This window comes from Synchiropus splendidus, chromosome 3, assembly GCF_027744825.2.
Source record: "Synchiropus splendidus isolate RoL2022-P1 chromosome 3, RoL_Sspl_1.0, whole genome shotgun sequence".
NCBI classification, from domain to species: domain Eukaryota; kingdom Metazoa; phylum Chordata; class Actinopteri; order Syngnathiformes; family Callionymidae; genus Synchiropus; species Synchiropus splendidus.
The window spans coordinates 19,942,436-19,952,297 of NC_071336.1; the positions used below are offsets into that span (position 1 = coordinate 19,942,436).

The 9,862-nt window shown below is 48.2% G+C and overlaps 1 long non-coding RNA gene across 1 annotated transcript; it reads right to left on the reverse strand.

The window, feature by feature from the left end:
* Nucleotides 1–8,568: 8,568 nt before the first annotated feature.
* On the reverse strand, nucleotides 8,569–9,796 carry LOC128756334 (uncharacterized). Its single transcript, XR_008414221.1, has 3 exons — nucleotides 9,692–9,796; nucleotides 9,181–9,285; nucleotides 8,569–9,109 (listed from the first exon to the last, which is right to left on the reverse strand). It is a non-coding gene; the product is annotated as an uncharacterized LOC128756334 (long non-coding RNA).
* Nucleotides 9,797–9,862: the final 66 nt, after the last annotated feature.

Below are 9,862 nucleotides of genomic sequence, written 5' to 3' on the forward strand. Positions count from 1 at the left end.
TTTCTGCACAAAATAAGCAACTCCTTGTCTACTTTGCACGGTTGGTTGCCATTTTCATCGCCTACTTTTGTGAAATTATCACAGTATTATCAGGGTTGTCGGTGGGAAGTCTACACTCATGCTGCCCTATTTGTGATGAACTTGTGATGAAATTCTGTAGCTTATCCAACATGTTTCTACTGTGCTGCTTTTGGGACCGGCCAAATACATGACATGCCATAAGCAACAGGAGCACACACAAATTCTATAGTGTTTTATCCTTTGAAGCTGGTGGTCATAATCTTATTATTGAGTTGAAACTTTGGCTGCAAAGGGGCGGTGCATCAGGAACTACACTGAATGGTCTGGTTTATAGGCGCGTAATATTTGCACAAGCAATATGTAATGAAAATGAAATGATAAAACTAGATTTGTGAAGCAAACAACAGAAGTCATTTGAGGAGGCTCAAGCATTTTGTTTTGACAGTCCTCTATACAGGAGGAGGGATATTTTTGGATTGATTGGTTGCCTTTATACATCCCTCCTGGGCTGGTTTACTTCATCTGCTGCCCCCGTGACCTGACCTGAGCTTGTTGGAAGAGAATGGTTGGGACAGGTAAAAAAAAAAATTAACAGCAAAAACAAAAGTGCGATCATTTTTAGGCCGGTTGGGTGGAATGTAGTTGCGTTCAGAAGGGTGATAAGTAAAATGTTTGTGTCCGTGTCCGAAGTTTACAAGGATCCCGGCGGCGCTCGCGCTTTTCTGGGGCTATTTTTTCCGACCTTAGTCTCAAGGATGCGCCTCCGATGTCCCTAAGGACTTTCCAAGATCAGCAGAATAAAGCTCCGCAGGTGCAAGGAGTGAAGTGGGTGCATGAGTAAGTCAAAAATGCTATTGAACGCAAGAAATAATGACCTGAGCGTGATGATCTCTATCGCCGTGATTCTTGCTGGATGACTGTAATTAGCCCCATAACGTCCAGAACAGTCCTCAGACATCGGTCACGTTGATTCCTCGGCTGGCAGCAGCCTCAGTCGGCTGTAACTGCGAGGACGACCTTCATTTCCCATCGAAAATCAATGTGAGTCTGTCATTTCGGGCCCAGTTCGATTCTAAGCTGCAATAACGCGGACCGCGTCATTTCATTTCTTTGGGTTATGATGAGTTCAGCTTGCAGAACCCTTTTTTTTTACCCACACATTCGTCTTCTTGAAGGAGTTTTGGAGTGTTGACTGACCTTTTTCATGATTGAAATAAAAAGATCATATTATTAATGTTTTAATTCTCTGTCATTTATTTATCTACCATATGTATCCCAATACAGACTGGATATGTATCCCAATACAGACTGGACAATGGAAACTGAACTGACATATTAAAACCTAACTTAACGTGTGTTTCTCCTGGAAGGCTTTTTACGTTGCTTTTAAATGTTAGTAAACTGCGACATCTACTGGATGGTAAGTGTAAAGAATAGAAAACTGCGATTGGCATGCTGGCATATACTGTACTATATATATATATATATATATATATATTGTAATGTCCGGAGGATTCAGGGACGAGACGGATGAGAGTTAGATGCTTCTTTAATTATTAACGTGTCGTTGCTTCCCGCTCCCAAAACTCAAGACTCACTCACCACCTTTCACCCGGAACTCGAACCAAAAGCCCCGCACCTCACCACTCTCGCGAGATCCCCAACACACACACATCGTAACCATTACACAGCTCCCCCCCAACAAAGTCCCTCGCCCCGAGGGACCACAAAATCACTGAACTGTGCCGGCCGCCGTCTCTGTCTCTGCGGTCGCGGAGTGGCCAGCCCGGGCTGTCGCGTCGGCTGCATCTCCGGGGGGTCAACCACTGCAGCTGGCTCCACTTCCTCACTCCTCTGGGTAGAGACTGGAGAGTTAGTGTTTGGAGGAAATAAAGAGTTACCTCTATATGGGGCCAGTCTGTCTCTGTGGAGTACGACACTCTTCCTCCTGTCGTGCAGCTGCACCCGGTAAACCACCTCTCCCAGACGCTCCCTCACCTTGCAGGGACCCACCCAATGGCAGTCCAATTTGGGACATCGCCCCCTCTTCCTGCGAGGTCGGTAGACCCAGACCAGCTCCCCGGCGAGGAAATGCCTTCCCTTCGACCTTAGGTCATAGTTCCGCTTCTGCCGGATACCCGCCTTATCTAGCTGGTCTCTTGCGAAGGCGTGAGCAGACTCCAGGCGATCCTGCAGTCTTCTTGCATACTCCGGACCAGGAGGAACAGTGGGCGTATCCGGAGGTTTACCAAAAACAATCTCAGCCGGCGTACGGAGTTCCCTACCAAGCATGAGAAGGGCCGGGGTGCAGGACGTGGACTCCTGGACTGCAGATCTGTACGCCATGAGGACAAGAGGCAGGTGTTTGTCCCAGTCACGTTGGTGCTCTGAGGTCAAGATGGCTAACTGCTTTGCCAGGGTCCTGTTGAACCTTTCCACGAGGCCGTCGCTTTGGGGATGGAGGGCGGTTGTCCGGGTCTTGTGCACACCCATCCGGTCACACAAGGCAGCGAAGACCCGCGATTCAAAGTTTCTCCCCTGGTCACTGTGGAGCACTTCTGGTGCTCCAAATCTGCTGAACATGCCCTCCAGCAGAACGTCAGCCACAGTCTCCGCCTCCTGGTCAGGTATTGCATATGCTTCGGGCCACTTGGTGAAATAATCCATGGCTACTAAGACGAAGCGATTTCCATTTTCAGTGGTGGGGAACGGGCCCAGGATGTCCACAGCTACTCGCTCCATCGGGGCACCGGCAGGTTGCTGCTGCAGCTGTGCTTTGGACTGATCAGGAGGGCCTTTGTAGGCTGCGCAGAGGTCACATCGGCGACAAAAGTCCTCTGTGTCCCGTCTGATCCGGCCCCAGTAAAATCCCTGACGGAGCCTGCGGAGTGTTTTAGCCACGCCAAAATGACCAGCACCAGCAGTTCCATGAGCTGTTTTTAAGACGGCTTCCCTCAGCGACACAGGAACGACTACCTGCCACCTCTCCTCCCCTGTAGCAGGTTCTTTCCAGGCCCTCTGTAGCACTCCATCTTTCACCCTGAGTGCCTCAAACATGGTCCACAGTCCTTTTGTTGTTACTGAGCACCCGGTCACTTCATCCCTGGCTGGTTTCGTGCCCCTCTTTATCCAATATAACACGGGCTGGAGGTCTAGGTCTTGCTCCTGCTGCGCCGTCCACTCAGCAGCGTCAACTGCCAGCATACTTCTGCAGACAGGTCCTGACTTACTGTCCAACTGGCTGGTGTCTTCCTCAGCGCACAGCTCTCTTTCTCGTACCTCCCGCTTCTCGCAGAACCGGCACCCCTCAGGTGCACAAGGGCGACGGGACAGGGCGTCCGCATTCATGTGTCTCGCCCCAGGTCGGTGCACCACTGTGAAGTCGTAGGACTGGAGCACTTCAATCCAGCGTGCCACCTGACCTTCCGGTTCCCTAAAAGACATGAGCCATTGTAGAGCAGAATGGTCAGTTCTGACGATAAATGGCCGCCCACACAGGTAATACCTGAAGTGTTTGATCGCTGAAACCAGGGCCAGGAGCTCCCGCCTGGTGACACAATACCGGCGCTCAGCCTTGCTGAATGACTTACTGAAGTAAGCCACCACATGCTCTTTCCCATCCGCATCTTGAGCCAAAACTGCACCCATTCCCACATTGCTGGCATCCGTATCCAGTACAAACTTTAACCCAGGGTCAGGAGGGGCAAGGATGGGAGACTCAGTTAACGCTGTCTGGAGCGAGCTGAAGGCCTGCTGGCAATCCGGTGACCACTGGAACACTTCGTTCTTCTGCAGAAGTCGATAGAGGGGAGCGGCTATGCAGGAGAAACCTCTCACAAACTTTCTATAATAGGAGGCCAGACCCAGGAAACTCTTCAACTGTCTATGGTTGGCTGGGACAGGCCAATCTCTCACAGCATGCACCTTTTCCTCCAGCGTGCTGATCCCTTCAACCCCCAGTCTGTGACCCAAAAACTCAACCTCTCTCCTCATAAAGCGGCATTTCTCCGGGTGCAGTTTTAGACCTGCAGCTTCCACCCTTCCCAGGACCTGCTTTAATGTCTCCAACGCAGCTTCGAAAGAACGACCATGTGCCAGGATGTCGTCCAAATACACCAGACATTCCTGTCGGGGCATACCTTGCAGCACTCTGTCCATGAGTCGTTCAAAGGTAGCCGGAGCATTGCACAGACCGAAACTCAGGACCCGGAACTGCCAGAGGCCCCTGTCGGTGCAGAAGGCCGTCTTCGGTTTCGCTGATGGGCTCAGTGGCACCTGCCAGTATCCACTCCGCAGGTCTAGTGATGAGAACCAAGTGGAGCCAGACACCATATCCAATGCCTCGTCAACTCGGGGTAATGGATAGCAGTCCTTTTTGGTCACATTGTTTAGAGGTCTATAATCCACACAGAACCTCATCTTGGCACTGTTCTTTTTCCTCACCATCACCACCCCTGAGGCCCATGGACTATCTGATGGTTCTATTATGCCAGCCTGCAGCATTTCATCCACTGCTCTGTCTGCAGCCTCCCGATGGGCTAGTGGCAGGCGACGGGGACGTGTCTTAATGGGCAGGGCATCCCCAGTGTCGATTTTGTGCTGCACCAGGTGCGTCAACCCCACCTCGTTGTCCGTGAGCGCAAAAATGTGGGCAAACTCAGCAAGCACCTTCCACAACTCCTCCTGTTGCCCCAGTTCCAGCTGGTCACAGTTCTTCCTCCAGATTTCTCTTACTGCAGCCAATCTGGCTGTTCCTTCCACGGTGGCAGCTGTGTCTCCAGAGGGTGCAGGGGGCTCTACAGGTGGTGGCTGAGCCAAAACAGGCTGGTGAGGACTATGGGGCTGAGAGCAGTGGACACTGGAACCTGTAACATGGGACTCTGACTCTGTGGATTTCTGGACCAGGGCATGACGTTCAGTCAATGGTGCAGCGCCTGTCATTTTAACTGCACCTCCCCCTGGGACATGTAAGATGTTATCCATGAGATCCAATTTGCACTGGAGGGAGTGCAGAAAATCAAGTCCCAATATACATGAGTCCTGGATCAGTGCCACCCATACAATGAAATCCACAGTCAGCCCTGCTATCATCAGATGAACATTTCGCCTCCCCAGCATCGGTGCAAGGTCACCTGTCACTGTCCTTAGTTGCACTGTAGTTTGCTCCAGTTTTTCACCTGCTGGAACCATGTCAGGTCGCACCAGCGTCACTGTAGAACCCGTATCAACAAGAGCTGTGCAGGGGACCCCGTTTATGGTGACTGGAACATGGCAGAAGTTCCCAGCATGTGTCCAACCCACGACCATGGCTGATTCCGTGTCAGGGGAAAATGGAGTTATTGTTCTTGAGTCGAAGTTTTGCGCTGCCTCAGCTATGGACGCTGTCACCTGGGACTCATAATGGGGGGTTAGTGTCGTCCCATCTCCACACCCCCCCGGTCGTTTCCCTGGTTATTTGCATACCTGGGGCACTCCCTGAGAAGATGGCCTGGTTGTCCACATCCCCAGCAGACTCGTGAGCGCTGGCGGGGCCGAGAACTCCGTACTGGTGGTTGGATTGTCACACCCCTGATCAGCTCAGTCATCTCCGCAGCCCACTTGGGTATGGTCTCAGCAGCTTCCATGTGCACCGCAGTCCTCACTGAAACTGGTCCACCACTTTCCACGCCCTCCTCGACAAGTTCCCGCTCCAAGGCTAGTTCCATGGCTTCCTGAAGCGAGCGCGGGTGGGCTAGTTGGGTCTGGATGCGCAGACTTCTGGGTGTCAAGGCTTGGAGGAACTGGTCCCGAGCAAGTTCCGTCTGCACTGTAGGGGGCATGTGGGCATAGGCCCTCCGGGCCAGGGTCTCAATGTCATTCGCCAGAACACGAAGAGGTTCCCCGGGAAGTCTGCGTCTGTTGGCCAGCTCCGAACGCAGGACACTGGGTTGGTCACAATGGCCAAAACGTCGCTGTAGCGCCCCCACAAGAGCCCCATAATCCGTCCTCTCCTCAGGGCTTAACAGCAGCAAGCAGGCCAGGGCATCATCAGTCAGACACAACGCCAGCTGTAGTGCTTTAACTTCTTCTGACCATTCAGCAGCGAGAGCAAGGAGTTCAAATTGGGCATGAAACGCCTGCCAGTCTGATCTACCGGAGTACTTGGGCGTCTTGCACGGAGGGCGGTTAATGATCCCACCGTGAAAGACAGTCTCCGTCTGTGTCGGGGTTCTGACGTCACGCGCGGCAGTAGTCGAACACAACCCCGCATCCGCAGCCATGCGCCTCACCGAGTTTTTCAGACGGATCTTTGTCTCTGTGGCACGCTCCATTTGTGACTTCCAAAACTTTTCCGTCTCGGAATCGTCATCCACCGGCTCCTTTTTCACTTTAGGTCGCGCTCCGGCTCCGATGGACATTGTAGCTCCTGCACAGCAAACCGCACCCGACGAACTCCTCTGATGCTTCAGCGAAAAAAATCCAGGAAACAGTCCGTAAAGCTCCACTTCTGACACCAGTGTAATGTCCGGAGGATTCAGGGACGAGACGGATGAGAGTTAGATGCTTCTTTAATTATTAACGTGTCGTTGCTTCCCGCTCCCAAAACTCAAGACTCACTCACCACCTTTCACCCGGAACTCGAACCAAAAGCCCCGCACCTCACCACTCTCGCGAGATCCCCAACACACACACATCGTAACCATTACAATATATATATATATATATATATATATATATATATATATATATATATATATATATATATATATATATTGTAGATTCTCACTGAAGCCGTCAAAAAAAGCTATGAATGAGAAAAGGTGAAATCACGTTTTAGATTCTAGTTTATTTGAAACAGCCACCCTTTGCTCACACACCTGGCATTCTCTCGATGACCTTCAAGAGGTAGCCACCTGAAATGGTTTTCCGACAGTCTTGGCAATAAATTTGATTCTGATTCTGACTTCCCAGAGGTGTTTAGCACTTCAGCCTGCGGTCCAGCTCACCCTAAACCATCTCACTTGGGTTGAGGTCCAGAGACCGTGGAGGTCAAGTCAGAACTCCATCACTCTCCGTCATGGTTACACAGCCCAGAGGTGTGTTTGGGGTCATAGTCCTGTTGAAAAGTAAAGGATCATCCAACTAAATGCAACCCCGGTGGGCTGGCATGTCGCTGAAGGATGCTGTAGTGGCCATGCTGCTTCAGTGTGCCTTCAATTTTGAATAAATCCCCCACAGTGTCACCAGCAAAACACCCCCACACCATCACACCTCCTCCTCATGTGGAATCCCTCCGTCCATCCAATCAATTTTTTCAGTTACACATTAATATTTCACCTTACATTCTTAGATTTGACATAAATAATATATGTGGGCAAGCCTGGAACCATGACCAGTCATGTCATGTGAGGTAACACTGTGCAAGGTGATTAATTCAACTTCAACAACAAAGCCACCATTTATTATTCATACCCCAGTGATACTAAGTCCGATAGCCACCGGATATTCAAACAAACCGTCGTCTCTGAGGGTCTGAGTTTGCATTTTGTTTTTTAACCAGTTTTTGTTTATAAAAGTTGACTTGCTTCTGACATTTTAGTTTTAAGACTTGACATGGCAAAGACCAAAGAACTCGGTGATGACTTGAGAACAGGCATTGTAAATGCTAAAAAGGAAGGGAATGTTTTGTACCATTAGTAGCAACGCTGCATCCGAAGTACCACAAATTTCACACTATCAAAAACCTCAAAGGATGTGGACTGAAGTCAATAGTGTCACCTCGGCTTGCCTGCAAGATCAAGCAGGATGTTGAAAACAATCCATGGTCTACGACAAGGCTGTTCTGAAGGAACTGAGTTTGAGGGGTGTGATGCTGTCAAGACAGACACTCCAGCGGATATTGCACCAAAGTGGCCTCTATGGACATCGACCAAGAAAGACCCCATGGCTTCAACCAAAGCATGTAAAAGTTAGTCTGACCTTTGCAAAGACACACGTAAAGAAGAATCAAAGCTTCTTGTAGTCTGTTCTGTGGTCAGATGAAAGAAGGATGGTGCTTTTTTGGGCATATAGATGTGGCTTTCATCTGGAGAAAGAAGGGTGAAGCCTTGAAATCAAAGAACACACTCCCTATGGAGGTGGAAGCATAATGTTGTGGGGCTGCCTTTCTGCCAATGGACCTGGCAGCTTGGCTAAAGTGGGAGGAATCACGAGGAAAGAGCAGTACAACAGGAATCTTGAAGAAAACCTCAAGGCAGAAGAGAACCTGGACATGGGGAAGTATTGGGCCTACCAGCAAGACAATGATCCAAAACATATGGCCAATGAGGTGAAGAAATGGTTCCAGAACAATGATATCAATGTTAAAGTCAAAGTCCAGATTTAAACACCATTGAGAACCTTTGGTTGGAGCTCAAGAAACGGGTGACGAAAACCCTGCAACGTCAAAGATCTGGGAACATTTGCAAAGGAGGAATGGTACAGAATTCTTGCCGATACTTGCAAGAAGCGTGTGAACAAGTATAAACATTGCATGGAAGCCATGATAAAAAAAACTTGCAACTGAGTATTGAGGCAGGGTATGAATAATTTTGGATTTTTGTGTGATTTTTTGTTCCCACTCTGTCAAAGATGTTTATTTACATTTTCTACCTTAAATAAATTGGTTATGGGTTCAGTCAATCTTGTGTGGTCTATTTAAGTAAAATCTGGAGCGATATACTGATGTCTAAGTGAAAAAATAAAGAATCCTTTTTTGACAAAAAATTATTCATACAAAAAAGTATGAATTTGGGGCTTAAGTGTATGTACACAGAGTGAGTGTGTGTGTGTGTGTGTGTGTGAGAGAGAGAGAGAGAGCCTTCGTGTTGTAGTTCCGTAAGTGATCGTCAGAGGGCACTAGTATATATCGTTATGATCGAGTGCGCGATTGCTCATATTCTTTGATTTAATCCAACTGTAAAACTCAAGTGATCAATGACGAATGGGACGAGTAATCGTGTACAAGAGGTCAGCAACGTCGGGTCGTCGACATCAAAGGTTTTTAAGCAGATCCACAGTCAACGATTTCACGCGCTGCATTCAGGGACTTGTAGGAGTTTTCATTTCACTGGAACAAAACAAACATCATTAATATCTTCACTGTACTAGTGAATAGTTAAAATCTATTTTTGGCCATACCTTGATTGTATCGTTGACCTGTACACCGTTCAATAGTTGCCCACTTTTTTCAAGCCACAGTGTGATTTTTTTTCTACGACATGTTCTGTACAGTTGGGGCAGTCGCTATATAAAGCAAAAACACAAATCTAACCCTCAGTATTATCATGATCAAACTGCAGCGCATCCGAGGTTATAACCGTGACACAAATGACGAACGAAATTAAGAACTCCATCAAAGCAGGTTTATAAAAGTAGTGAAGGCACTTTATTTTCCGTGTGACACGATAACAACACTTGAACCGCTGCCTATTTTAACCTCTCATTTTCGGTGTCGATTGTTTCCTCTACAGTTGCATTTGTCTGTTGAATGGTTTACTTTGACAATGAAACAAAAAATAAAAACTCCACTTTCGGCAAAGAATGTGAGAATATTCATATACAATGTTTTTTTTTGTCAATATCTGTAATTTTTTCGTCATAATATTTATGGATCATATTTATTTTCTGTGCCGAATGTCCTTGTTCTTACTGTGTTATCTGTGACATTTGTGGATGCTAATTTCTGGTGTTTGTCACTCTCATGTTTGCGGCTGTGACAAGTCGAATTTCCACCACTGTGGGAAGAATAAACGTGATCGAATTTAATCTGATCTAATTTTATCCAATATAAATTAAATCTTGCTTTGGTTGGAATCTGTCT